The sequence below is a fragment of the Pinus tabuliformis genome, chromosome 3_1, assembly GCF_031772625.1.
Source record: "Pinus tabuliformis cultivar Carrire ecotype Pingquan chromosome 3_1, CPIR1, whole genome shotgun sequence".
NCBI classification, from domain to species: domain Eukaryota; kingdom Viridiplantae; phylum Streptophyta; class Pinopsida; order Pinales; family Pinaceae; genus Pinus; species Pinus tabuliformis.
The window spans coordinates 186,370,572-186,384,496 of NC_142301.1; the positions used below are offsets into that span (position 1 = coordinate 186,370,572).

The 13,925-nt window shown below is 40.1% G+C and overlaps 1 pseudogene; it reads right to left on the reverse strand.

Annotated features, from left to right (window-relative positions):
- Window positions 1-12,433: 12,433 nt before the first annotated feature.
- On the reverse strand, window positions 12,434-12,732 carry LOC149186424 (large ribosomal subunit protein eL38z/eL38y pseudogene; annotated as a pseudogene).
- Between the last annotated feature and the right edge of the window lie 1,193 nt (window positions 12,733-13,925).

Genomic DNA, 13,925 nt, shown 5'->3' on the forward strand with positions numbered 1-13,925 from the left:
TCTTTTGCTGCACCTTGCTGATTGTTCTTCTCGTTTGCAATGCTATTTGCAGATGGTCCTTTGCTGGAAGTCAGATCAGCAGGCTCTTTCCCTTTCTTCTGAATGTTTGAGGAGTCATTTTTGGGTTGTGCTTCCTTTCTCTTTTGAATTGGATTGACTGGTACATCTCTGCTTCTCAATGAATATTGTTTTTCCTGTGCTATCAATGAATTCATATATCCTCGTTGATAATCATTTGACTCATCCTACAAAACTACCTCATTTGCTAGTATGTAGTCTTCATCTTTTTGGGCATTAGGGACCTTCAAATATTCTTCATCTTTTGTGAGAAAGATGGGCAAACCATCTGATTTGAAATCACCCGTAAATGACCTTAGAGAATTAATGAAGGTATTACAGACTCATGTGCTGGGGTGTGCCTATGTTATTTTATGCAACAGATTGATCAGATTGCGAAATACACAGACTCTAAAACAGTAAGAGAACACAGTAAGCAAACACATAAAACACAAGAAGCTTAATAAGGAGTTCACCCAATCCTCCTAGGCTGTGTCTCCTGGTCCAGCCTTCAGTGGTGGCCTTTCTATTGTGTCTTAAAAGCATATATTTTACAATAATGAGCTCAATTTGAGTCTCACTTAACAGATGATGATCAGTAGGATTGTACTTGGATTCCCCAAGCCTTTAGAGTACACAGACTCCCCTTACTGAATCTCGACCTCAACTGGTCTCAGTGGTATGATTCCAATTTGGTACTCAATACCTGATAGGTATACACATAAGAGCTACTTGAACCTCTCAAGCCTTCTCTGGAGTTCACAGACTCTCGAACTCTCTCTGTCTTTGTCTTCTCGATGCTGCCTTTGCTCTGTAGGTCAACTTGGCTTCTCTATTCTCTACAATTTTCTTCTCTCTCTCTTTCTACCTCTCTCTTACTCTCTGTCTATTTGTGGCTTAAACCCAATCCATTCCCTGACTGTTCATTTCCGCTTCCAGGCTCCCTGGATCTCCTACCTCTGTCCACTTGAATTCCCCTGCTTTGCGTCATCATCACTGTGTAATGCTTCATAGAGAGGTGGGCACCTGTTTCCTCATGAACTGAGTGTCAGTTCTCTTTGAACAGTCATTATTTCTGTTGCTCCAAGATTGCCTGCGAAACTGATTCCTCTGCCAACTCATCGGTCATACCAGACCTCAAATCTCATGTGACTCAGTCTATTTCCTCGTCAAATCTAGTCATCCATCGAATCATTTCTCCATCGTTAATCTGGAGCCTCCATATCCTACAGTCTCCATCCATATCGAGCAGGTAAGTAGCATGACCTTTACTCGTCTGATGTGAGTGGTTTTCTCTCTCATCTATCGAACGCATGTCACCCAGTGTATCACATCGGGCGAGACTCAGTCGAACCCGCTTATCGCTTGAAGCCCTTCCGATATCCTGCCGGTTTTAGTGTGGGACATGCCTTCTAATGGAATCAGTGATTTCCATACAGTTTTATGCTTCCCTCGTGACCGAGCGCTTGGGGGCTTTCCTTCACTGAGGGGGACGCCCTGCGATACGTGATTAGCATTTTAGCGCTAAGAAACTACCTCTATTTTTGGATTTGACCTCTTGTTTGTCAATTTGTGCCAGCGCGTGGTCACCATAGGCCAACGGTCTGTGCGCTTTAACCGAGGGTCCTCGTTGTTCCGTGCTAACCACAAATTTCCATTGTTTAGAGGTTATTTCTGATAAGCTTGACATCCATAAGACTTTGAAACTTCAGCATGAGTTTTTACAAAGTTGGGAAACTTTAAGAGAGTTTTAAGGATCAAATTCGAATCATGGCCTTCCCATTGAAAAAGCTTTTGGACCACCAAAAGTTGGTTTTCAAGCATCGACTAAGTGAGGGTATAGTTGTCTCACTTATCCAATCTCTATCCATTTTGCACTGCTTGGCTTTGAACCCTTGAATCCAATCCTGAGGTACTCAACATCTCCCCTGCATGTCGTCCTCACCTTCTGGTCCAGAACTGTGTCTTCCTGCAATTCATCGAGATGTTCAGGTAACAGATCATCAATAGAAGGCAATTGACTCTGCTCTTCAGGATATTCAATTAATGAAGGTTCAAATAGTCTCAAGCTATCTGCATTAATGACTGAGTAGATGTGCATGTAAGCTGGTAAATCAAGGCGAAAAGCATTCTCACCAATTTTCTCAAGTATCTTGAAAGGTCCATATCTTATTGGCTTTAACTTTTTACCTTCACCTTGCATTCTATCTTTGTTGATATATATCTAGACTTGATCACCAACTTGGAAACTATGCTCCATCTGATGCTTGTCATGCCTTGCCTTGTACTTGGCTTGGCTCTTTTCTAGCTATTCCTGTACTACCTGGTGAATCTCTTGTATTTGTTCAATGAACTTGGTTGCCATGTCCACATCATTGTGTCCATCAACTGCTATGTCTTTACCAAAGAAAAAATCCAAGGGAGACCTTGGTGTGAAACCAAAATAGGTTTCAAAAGGAGATCTCTGTGTAGAAGAATGTTTTTCTCGGTTGTAAGCATGCTGCACATCACACAAATGTTCATCCCAAAGTTTGGGATGCTTGCTACAATAACCTCTAAGCAATTGGATCACTGTCCTATTAACCATTTCTGTTTGGCCATGTGTTTGAGGATGAAAAGTTGTACTCTTCTTCAGTTTTGTGTCCATCAGTTCCCACAGACTTTACCAAAACTTCCCAACAAATCGGGAATCTAGATAAGATACAATGGAAGTGGGTATTCCAAAATGAACCCATACATGCCGAAAGAACAACTTTGTAGTTTGTTCAGTTGTAATCTGTTTATTACAAGGTATCAAAATACACATTTTGCTGAACCTATCCACAACAACATATAAATAGTCATGACCTTTCCAAGATTTAGGCAGTCCTCCAAAAAATTCCATGGAAACACTTTCCCAAGGATGAGAAGGAACTGGTAGTGGAGTGTACAAGCCTAGTTTTCTATTGCTAGGCTTGCTTTTAGCACACATGGTACACCCCCTTACATATCTAGAAACTGTCTCATTCATTTTTGGCCAATAACAAAACCTTTGCAGCTATGCAACCATTTTACTTACACCAAAGTGACCTGATATTTGAGAAGTGTGTGCTTCTTGAATTATCTTTACTCTTTCAGTTTGTGGAATGTATAGCTTCCCACAATGATACAAGAGTTGGTCCTTAATATGATATTCCAATTCTTCTACTCATTTGCCTTGACTTAAAGTTGCATATACATCTTTAAAATCTATATCTTGAGCATATTTTTCAATGTAGCTCTCATGCAATACTGAATTATGCTTAAGTATAGTAGATGCATTTATAATTGGTCTAGATAACATATCTACAACTTTATTGTGTATGCCCTTTTTATATCTGATGACTAAATGAAACTGTTGTAGAAAACCCATCCATCTATAGTGTCTTGATTGCTGCAACTTAGTTTGGGAGTGTAGATATTGAAGTGGTTGATGATCAGTATGTATAACTGTCTCTTTGCCCATTAAGTAATGTTTCCTCTTTTTCACACTCTGTACTAATGCATACAATTCTTTATCATACGTGGGATAGTTAACTACTGCAGAATTAAATGTCTCAGAATGGTAACATATGGGTTTACCATGCTATATCAACACTGCTCCCATGGCATATCACTGGCATCCGTTTGAATCTCAAGTGGTCTTTGAAGATTGGGCAGTGCTAGTACTGGTGCTGTACTAATCTTTTCTTTCAAGGCATCGAAGGCTTTCTGCTATTTGCCTCCCCACTGAAACACCTTGTTCAATCCTGTTAAAGCATGTAAGGGAGAAACAATTAAGGAAAAGTTAGAAATGAACTTTCTCCAATATTGTGCTGCTCCTAAGAAGCTTCTAACTTTCGTAGCAGATTTGGGTTTAGGCCAGTTTACAATGACTACAACCTTAGAGGGATCTATCTTCAATTCACCACCCCCTACTATGTGTCCCAAATAATTCAAAGATGTTTTGTCAAATTCACATTTTGAGAGTTTAACATAAAGATTTTCTCTTTTAAAAACACTTGGGCCTGCTTAACATGCTTTAAATGTTCTTCCCACGTTTTGCTGAATATGAGAATGTCATCCAAATATATAATAACAAAATCATCAAGAAAAGGTCTGAGTACATCATTCATTACTCTCATGAAAGTAGCAGGAGCATTAGTTAAGCCAAAAGGCATAACCAACCACTCATACAATCCCTGCTTTGTTTTGAAAGCAGTCTTCCATGCACCTTGCTCTACAACTCTGACCTGATGATATCACTATGCAAGTCTAACTTGGAAAAATAAACAGCTTCTTTCAATTGATCTAATATATCATCTATGCGAGGAAGAGGATAACAATTTTTTATTGTTATCTTATTCAATGCTCGGTAATCAATGCACATTCTCCACGAGCCATCTTTCTTTCTCACCAAGGCAATTGGAGACCCACAATGTGATGTGCTAGGTCTGATGAACCCCTTCTCAAGCAACTCCTGCACCTACTTCTTGATTTCTGCATTCTCTAAAGCAGACAACCTGTACATTCCGATGTTAGGCAATGGAGCATCTTGCTGCAAATTAATATCATGCACTATTTCCATTTTGGGTGCAGACCTTTAGGTTCTTGAAACAAGATATCATATTCTAAAACAACTTTTTCTAAATCAGCTTGCTGTTTAGCATCAAAGCCCTCAAATACATTGGTTTTATTAGGTTTCCTTTCCTTTACAACCATAAGTAAAATTTTTTGCATGAATTTATAATTCGTTTCATCTACCCTGAGTTTATGAGAGTATAATTATTCTTGAGCTTATGAGCTCTTACAATATATTTGATTCCATCTTTAATGAGTAGATACTTGTTCTCAGCTCTATAGAAAATAGCTTTTCTATCATACAATTAAGGACTTCCTAAAACAATTCCACATATATCCAAAGGAACTATATCTAACTCAACCTCATCTACAAATGCTGACCCAAAAGAAAACTTAAGTTTACATTATCTAGTCACTTGTAGTTGTGCTTTATCACATAACCAACCTAATGGATATGGCTTCTTGTGAGGTGTAGTCAGTAATCCCAACTTCTTTACAATTGCTTCAGAAATTAATTTTACTTGTGAGCCACTATCAAACAAAGTATTAATCTTTTGATGATTGGAAATAACTCGAATATGAAAAAGCTCACGTCTTTTCCTCTCATTTTCTTCATTATTAGTAGATTGTGCACAGTTACTAGTAGATGCTTCAGAATTTTTACCTTTCATACCAGTGGCTACAATGGTTGTTTCATCTCTTGAGTCTGACCCCAAATCCTTTTGAATAGCTGCAACAGTCTTCTTCTTTTTGCCCTCGAACTTCTTAGGTCTCAGCTCCGGATGCAGAATCCAATAGTGCTCATCATCATGCCCATCCTTCTTACAGTGAGTGCATGAAGACTTGCTTTTCTGTATAGTGTTGGCCTTCCTCTCTTTCCATTTCTATTTTCTTTTCTCCTTATTCTTGCTTGCAGTGGGTTTGGATGATCCCCCAACTTCTGGGTTCCCATTCTTTCCTCTAGCTTCTAGATGCGTAGCTTGAACAGATACCTGATCTATACTAGTGGGATTAAACATGAGGATAGTGTGCCTCATGTAGTTGTGTAGACCACCTATGTACTTCAATAGAATCTCAGGTGAGTCTAATGAAATTCCTAGAATCAAAGCTCTTTTCCAAAATTCTTGGGTGTAACCTTGTACACTTAGCCCTTTCAATTGGCGAAGATTTTTCGAGCTCATCATGGCTTGTTGCATGTAAGCTAGTGGATAGAACTGCTTTTTGATTGCAGAAACAAATTCACTCTAGACAGAAAAAATCTTACCATGTTTCTTCATGTCAGCTTGTGTCCTGCCTTCCCACCATACCAAGGCAGTGTCTCCAAGGCATAGGCTAGCTAGCTGAATCTTACTTTTGTTTGAGTCAATGCTTTGGACTCTGTAATAAACATCAATCTGTCTGATCCAATTATCCAACTTCTCTGCATTCAACTCTCCATCATATATGGGTAAGTAAAATTTAACATCTAATTTAATCAAAGATGTCTTATTTTTATGTTCAAGGTTATTAGGAGGTGTGGGGAATTTTTCTTCTTTCCCTTTGCCTTTGGAGTGGTCATGGAGGAGAGATTCTTCTTCTCCTTTGTCTTGTTTGGAGCCTGATGAATCTTCATTTTTATGTTTCCTAAAGTCCCTATACATTTCCTCCACCATAGACCTCATGGCTAGGAAACTATCTATAAATTGGGGGTCTGGTCCCAAGGGACTTTCTTTTGACATTTTCTTCTTAGAATAGACTCTTCCAATTTTCGGGTTAGTTTCATCCAATTCTCCTTCTCCTAATTTAAGCTTTGATCTGGTTAGCATTCAAAAACAAAATCCAGCACAAGCTTGTCTAACCTTAATAACCTAGGAGCTCTGATACCACTTGATCTAAAATCACCCATAAATGACCTCAGAGAATTAATGAAGGTATTACATATTCATGTGCTGGGGTTTGCCTATGTTATTTTATGCAACGAATTGATAAGATTGTGAAATACACAGACACTAAAACAGTAAGAGAACACAGTAAGCAAACACATAGAACACAACAAGCTTAGTAAGGAGTTCACCCAATCCTCCTGGGCTACGTATCTTGGTCTAGCCTTCAGCGGTGGCCTTTCTATTGTGTTTTAAAAGCAGATCTTTTACAATAATGAGCTCAATTTGAGTCTCACTTAACAGATGATGATTAGTAGGATTGTACTTGGATTCCCCAAGTCTCTAGAGTACACAGAATCCCCTTACTGAATCTTGACCTCAACTAGTCTTAGTGGTATGAGTCCAATTTGGTACTCAATACCTGATAGGTATACACATAAGAGCTACTTGAACCTCTCAAGCCTTCTCTGGAGTTCATAGACTCTCGGACTCTCTCTATCTCTGTCTGCTTGATGCTTCCTTTTCTATGCAGGTCAGCTCGGCTTCTCTGTTCTTTGTAATTTTCTTCTCTCTCTCTTTCCATCTCTCTCTTACTCTCTATCTGTTTGTGGCTTAAAGCCAATCCGTTCCCCGACTGTTCGTTTCTGCTTCCCGACTCCCTGGATCTCCTGCCTCTGTCTGCTTGAATTCCCCTACTCTGCATCATCATCGCTGTGTAATGCTTCTCAGAGAGGTGGCCACCTGTTTCCTCATGAACTGAGTGTTAGTCCTCTTTCAACGGTCATTATTTCCATTGCTCCAAGATTTCCCAGGAAACTGATTCCTCTGCCAACTCATCGGTCATACTGGACCTCAAATCTCATGTGACTTAGTCTATTTCCCCGTCGAATCTATTCATCCATCGGATCATTTCTCCGTCGTTGATCTGGAGCCTCCAGATCCTATGATCTCCATCCATATTAGGTGGGTAAGTAGCATGACCTTTACCCGTCCAATGTGAGCAGTTTTCTCTCTCATCCATCGGACGCGTGTCACCTAGTGTATGGCATCGGGCGAGACTCAATTGAACCCGCTTACCACTTGAAACCCTTCCAATATCCTATCGATTTTAGTGTGGGACTTGCCTTCTGACGGAATTGGCAATTTTCGTATGGTTTTATGCTTCCCTCGTGATCAAGTGCTTGGGGGCTTTCCTTCACTGAGGGGGATGCCCTATGATTAGTGCTAATCACGTATCAGAAACTACCTCTGTTTTTAGATTTGACCTCCCGTTTATCAATTTGTGCCAGTGCGCAGTCACCATGGGCCAATGGTCTGCACGCTTTGACCAAGGGTCCTCGTTGTTCCATGCTGACCGCAAATTTCCATTGTTTAAAGGTTATTTATGATAAGCTTGACATCCATAAGACTTTGAAACTTCAGCATGAGTTTTTACAGAGTTCGGGAAACTTTAAGAGAGTTTTAAGGATCCAATTCGGATCACCATCAGTAGTAAAGAAATGATTTGCCTCAACCACTGGATCATCATCATCTTCATCCTCTATTCCATGCACATAGTTTTGCTGCAAAGGAGTTCTGACCTGCTGCTATTGTGATGACTGATCTTGTGCCTTTTGCTCCCTTTGTTTAATCCTGAATTGGGGTTGCTACTGTCCTCTGAAGTTTGGATTTCTGATTGTTGTTTTAGGCTTATCTGTAACTATCAACCGGTCAAACATCTTCTCAATTTTCCGAAGTAAATTATTTACCTTAACATCTGAGGAAGATGCTTCTTCCTTTATAGTCACCTTCTTTTCAGTTTTCATCCTTGCTCTTTTGGCCAATAGATTTGCCTCTACACTCACAGCGTTCTTCTGCATATCTTCAAGTGTGGTAGGATCTCTTTCTCGCAACTAATATGCCATATCAGCATCGAAACCATCTGGAAATTTGATCAATGCTAACCCCATCAGTGGTTTAATATCAGCCGAAATAGCATTATAAACTACATTGAACCTTACAGAGTAATATTTCACACTTTCACCCACATTCTGTTTGATATTTTCATACTCAGATAGAATTTGGAGTGGGTTCTTCTTTACCTCCTACTGGTCTAGGAATTGTCTATGCAGAACTGGTAAAGTATTGATAGAGGTTGCTGGTAATTCTTTGAACCACTTTCGAACCTCACCTCCAAAACTCTATACAAATAATCTCATGGACACATTTTCTGCATCTACCTCATGAAGGTCAAAAAAGTCATTCATCCTGTCAACATGTGGCTGCGCTGTAATACTTTGAGTGGCATCGAAAAGAGGTATCTTACTTTGGTAATCAATGGGCATATCATCTAGATTTTGAGGTAGAACGGGGGGTGCATATCTCACAGCCATGACTCGAGGCGGATTTGAAACTAGTGTTGGGGAAACTAGGGGATTTGGGACAACAAGGGTAGTTGATGTAACACAGGTGATGGGTATTTGAGGGGTAGTGATAGGCTGATGAGGGAGTGAAGGTATGAATGGAGATGAGGGGTGATTTTCAGAAATATGGGGAAATGATGATGAGGCAAAAGATGTTGAGGCTGTGTCGGAGAGTCCAGGGAGTCTATCAATGGCAAGGGATGACTGAGGGGAATTCTAAAGGTTTCGGTTACTTAACAAATTGGCTTGTTGAATTTCAAGTTCTTTGGTGAATTCTGGACCCTGGACTATGTCCAGCAGTTCACTATCAAATGTGGTTCTGAAGAAAGAGAGACCAAAGTATTCGTCAAAAGGGAGATCTTCAAGGAACAAGCACTCAACAGGGCATGAATGAGATCTAAAAACAGGTCTAAGACTTGGTGAAATTTCTTGTCTGAGTATCCGCGGAATGAGATTAGGATTTTCAAATACGGGAGGAGGATCTGGATTAGGATTGGACCTTGTGTATCTTTTTGAAGCCAGTGTGTTCAGAGTTCTCAAGATTTTTATATTGCTTTACAACTTTCCACTTTTTAGCGTAATGAACTCTAAACTTATCATCCAAAAGTTTAGAACTTCTTAGTAGTACTAGGGTATAATGCGATTTTCTTCCCCAGTATGGTCACCACTATGTTAGAGCCTAGATTGACCTTAGGCTAAAGGAAGGCAATTCTAGGATAACCACAAACCAAGCTTAACCGAGTAGCTAGCCCTACCAGGTCGGGAGAGGGCTCTCTCCTTGTGAATCTCAGTCAAGATGATTGGATCAGATATGGATTTTAGGCTAGGTATAGTAGCTCTAGGGTTTTTGATTTATTTTGTTGGGTTTTTTGCTGGATCAAATGGAGCGAGGCAGTTTTGGGTCCGGGAAATTAAGTCAGGTTGCAGGGTGTTCTATGGGGCAAGGTAGGTAGGTTCTTTGACACTTGAAATTGAGTGATATGAGAGGTAAAAGAATGGCGAGGAGTTGAGGAGGGCATGTAAAGATCATGTATCCTTCTCAAACAGTAGAAAACATAGAAAACTGAATGGCTTCCCAAGGCAAAGCACTGTAAACAATGAATTCTACCTATCTATCTTGATATCATTCAGCTAGAAGAAATGAATTAGATTGTGGCATACATAAAACATGTGAAAAACTGATAACAGAAGAAGAAACTATGAAAAAACACCATACCACAAGTATCCCATAAAAATAGCTGCAAATCCTGTTTATTTCCTTGCCAAACTGTTGATAATGTTGTACAATGTAGCTCAGAGCATCCAAGTGAGTCCAACCTTTGCTAATGATAGAAAAAATATATAATATAGACATCAAACCACCTATGCTAGCCATCAGGGGTCGAAACCAAGAGAAAATGAGCTGTTACAACCATTTCCAAACAGGGACTAGGAATATAGGCAGTGGAACAACTTGCCTCTATAAGCATGGAAACTAATTCATTGACCCCAAAACCACCTCAAACTAATGAATCTACCCTCTAAGATCATTTCATTGTTAAATATACATGCCAAGTAATTAATTACAATCATAAAATCATCCATGAAGAGAGAGAGAAAGTCAACTTGCAGTGAAAGCACGCGAAATTTTGATTTTCTGGAAAACTGGTCAAAAGCGCAATGCCATTAGCCAAAAGTGCAGCGCCGCTTTCCACCCACTTTTGGAGGCCTTCCCCTTAGCCACATTTAGTCCAAGATAGCTCATTGAAATATCTTCCAGTCTCGTTTCTGGAAAAACTTAAATTTTTTCATTTGGAGGTCATTGCCCCCTCAAAACTTGAATCTCCCATGACTGCTTCTGTGTGTCCAAAAAGAGGCAGAGGTGATTTTTTGGTAGTTTTTGGACCTTTTGGTGACCTAGTTTTGCTCCAAAACTTCTGAAATTTTCTGAGATGAATGCTCTCATCATGCTGAATCCAAATATATAAACTTTCCCTCCAACAAGTGCTCCAGGGAAAAGTGCAGCGTCGGTGGCACTGTGCTTCTAGGCCAATTTCCTTTGTTTGAAAATTTCGAAATTTGAAAAAACAAAAAATATTCAAAACTTGCCTAGATTTGCCATGGGACACCACCATCAGCTGCTTTGATGGGCTAGTGAGGATTCAACTAATATCTTCAACTTATCTTGCTCTTTTTTTCTCTTTAAAGCCTTCCTCAACCTAGCTTTAAGTTTCCTGAACCTTATGTTACAGATTTTGTTGCGGGTCATGTAATGGTAGGCCATGTGGTGAAGCATCTTCTTATCCTTGTTCGCCTTCTCAATCAACCCTTGGAGATTTATGTTGAACCTGTCAAGCCATGTTTCTCTATAATTCTCAATCTCTTTCTCAATTGAAGTCAACTTGACATGAGCCTCCTTGGCCTTTTGCCTGTTTTCTTTGATCATTTGCAGCTCCATGAGGATTTGCTTGTCACTCAATTGTTTGTTTTCCTACTCTAAATATCTGATGATGAACTTATCTCTCTCTAAGTTATCTGCCAAGGATTGTATTTCAACTTCTTGTTCCTTTATGATGATGTCTTTGACAGTCTTTGGATCCTGAGCTTCCAAATCAATAATGTCAACTCCATGATGAGTAAAGTGTTGTTGTGGCTCCTCATGCTTAACAAGATTAAAATCTCTTTCCTGATCATCACCAAGATCCTCTTCTTGCACCTTTTCCTTGCCCTTACTTTGCTACTCAACTTGTACCTGTTTTGCTGAAGAAGAAGCAAAGCCCCTTCCACACCTTTGGGAGATAGCATTTGCCTATGGCCTGATCACGAAGGCAAGACCCCTTCCACACCTTGTGGAGATAATACTTGCCTAGTAGCTGCAAAAAGTTTCCCAGTACCCCTCTTATATGTCACAAACACTGGCACTCCAACAATTTTAGTCTCTTTGAATTTTTCATGGCTTGAAGGTACACCTTCTTCATTGTTGACACCTAATCTTCATGATTGGGTAAATTTATGTAAATAATTAAATTAGGAATGTGAATAGTCATCGGGAGATGAACTGAACAGTCACTCCCTATTGTATATAACAAAGACCTACCTAATGGAATAGACATGAATCAGTTTTTGTTTTGTGGAGTTACTGCCTGGCCTGACATGGTATCAGAACCAGCTCCCTTTTTTTTAGCTCCTATACCTTGTAACTCCCTTATCTGACTGAGTGGTTGTACTGTCTGCATTCTATTTGCCATTACCTGTGCTCTAATCCATGCAATACAATGCCCATATATTCGTTGGTGCCAGATTCTGACATTTTCTGTTAGCCCTGCTACTATTACGTTGCTCACCTTGAATGCTGCTACCATTTTCCTAAACAAACCCTACACTGCAACATTCCTCTGCGTATGGAATCCTTTACACAGCATTCCTCTACAACGTTCCGCCCAGTTCTAGCTAAGCTGTCATCTCTGAACCCTGCCTGCGTGCCCTCCATTGTGAACAAAAAAAAAACTGCGCATGAGATCTTCGTTCAAACGGTCGGCCTCCTGAGATACACGCTCAGTGCACCAGCGTTCTAACCATACAAGGCAACACTGTTTCTTGGCTTCTATAATCGAGGAGTTTGGCTTCGCTCACCAGGGAGGCCTCACCATACCCTGCGAGGTCGTGAACTGTCAAATCTGGAGGCAGAGACTGCTTGAGTTTGTCAGCCTTCTCAGAATCAAAGACGCACAGAGTGTAAAGATACTTATACGTTGCCCACTACATTTTTTACTTCTCTTGATATTCACTGACTATGCATCTTTGCGACGGGCAGTCAAAAGAAAATCTTTGATCTCGCTTATTTGTTTAGGCATGGCTTCTGATAATGGTGCTCTTCCGCCTTGGCACTACTTGTAAATATTTTCAAGCAAGTCTTGAGAGATCTGGAAGAAATGACCCCGCCGGCCAGTCTCTGAGCCTCGAGGACATTTACCCCAAGGAACACGAGTGTGGATCGGAGTCTTTGGATCCAAGCAATGGCAGGGAGTTGCGGTCTACGAGCCCTTTCTTTGTCCTCTGTCCCTCTACGAATACTGGAGCGTGAATTATGTGCATCGACGGTGCGTCAGACTATTGTTGATGGTCTCAGAAGTGGGATGGTTAATGTTGTCTCTGTCTGCAGAATGCATGCACTGTGAAGTTATATTAAATGCCTGCGTATTAACATTGTTGTTCATTGATGAAACTCTGGATTGATTTTTTTTTTAAAGGCAATGTGATGAATGGAGCATGTGAATGGTGTGGTTTGGTGTATGCGTTGAAGCCAATCGAATATTTGCTCGTTTGTTGGACTCCACATAACTTGTGACTGCCATTTTTTTTAAGAACCCTTTCTTGAGCTGGTGTGGCTGTTGTGGACACTTCTCTGCCGAACCGAGACCTCATTCTAGTGGTGGCGCTGCCCGGACAAGTACTCTTGAAAAGTATTGAAATTTAAATTATGACAGTATATGCGTGTGAATAGTATTGAAATTTAGATAACATTTATTTGCTATAGCTTCGGGGAATTATATGCGGTGAAGATCTTTAGCGCAGCAGAATTCTATTCATGCCTTCCAATGGTCAATAGTATATGAATAGCGTTTGGATGGTTTTAATACACTTTGTATATAATATTTGGTGTGGCTGTTTGAGGCCAGAATACATTTTGATATCAGAATCAATTTTCTTTTAGCAGTAGAAGTCTTTTTTTCTCCACAAAAGCACATTTTTTGCCAGCAAAAGTATTTTTACAGCTCTCGGATTTTACAATGCATTCAATCATATCTATGGTGGGAATAGTTCTCACCGACAAGGAGAACTATCCTGAATGGTCCTGGATGATAAAACACACCCTCATTTTCAATGAGTTGTGGAAAGGAGTGTGTGTCGGAGAAGGAGACAATGACCCAGTACAACCTACCTCAGACAAAGAACTCGTCATTTGGGAAAACAAGAACAACAAAGCTTATGCATTAATCGCAGCATCTGTAAATGAAGAGGTGAGTCGCCATATTTCGTCATATTC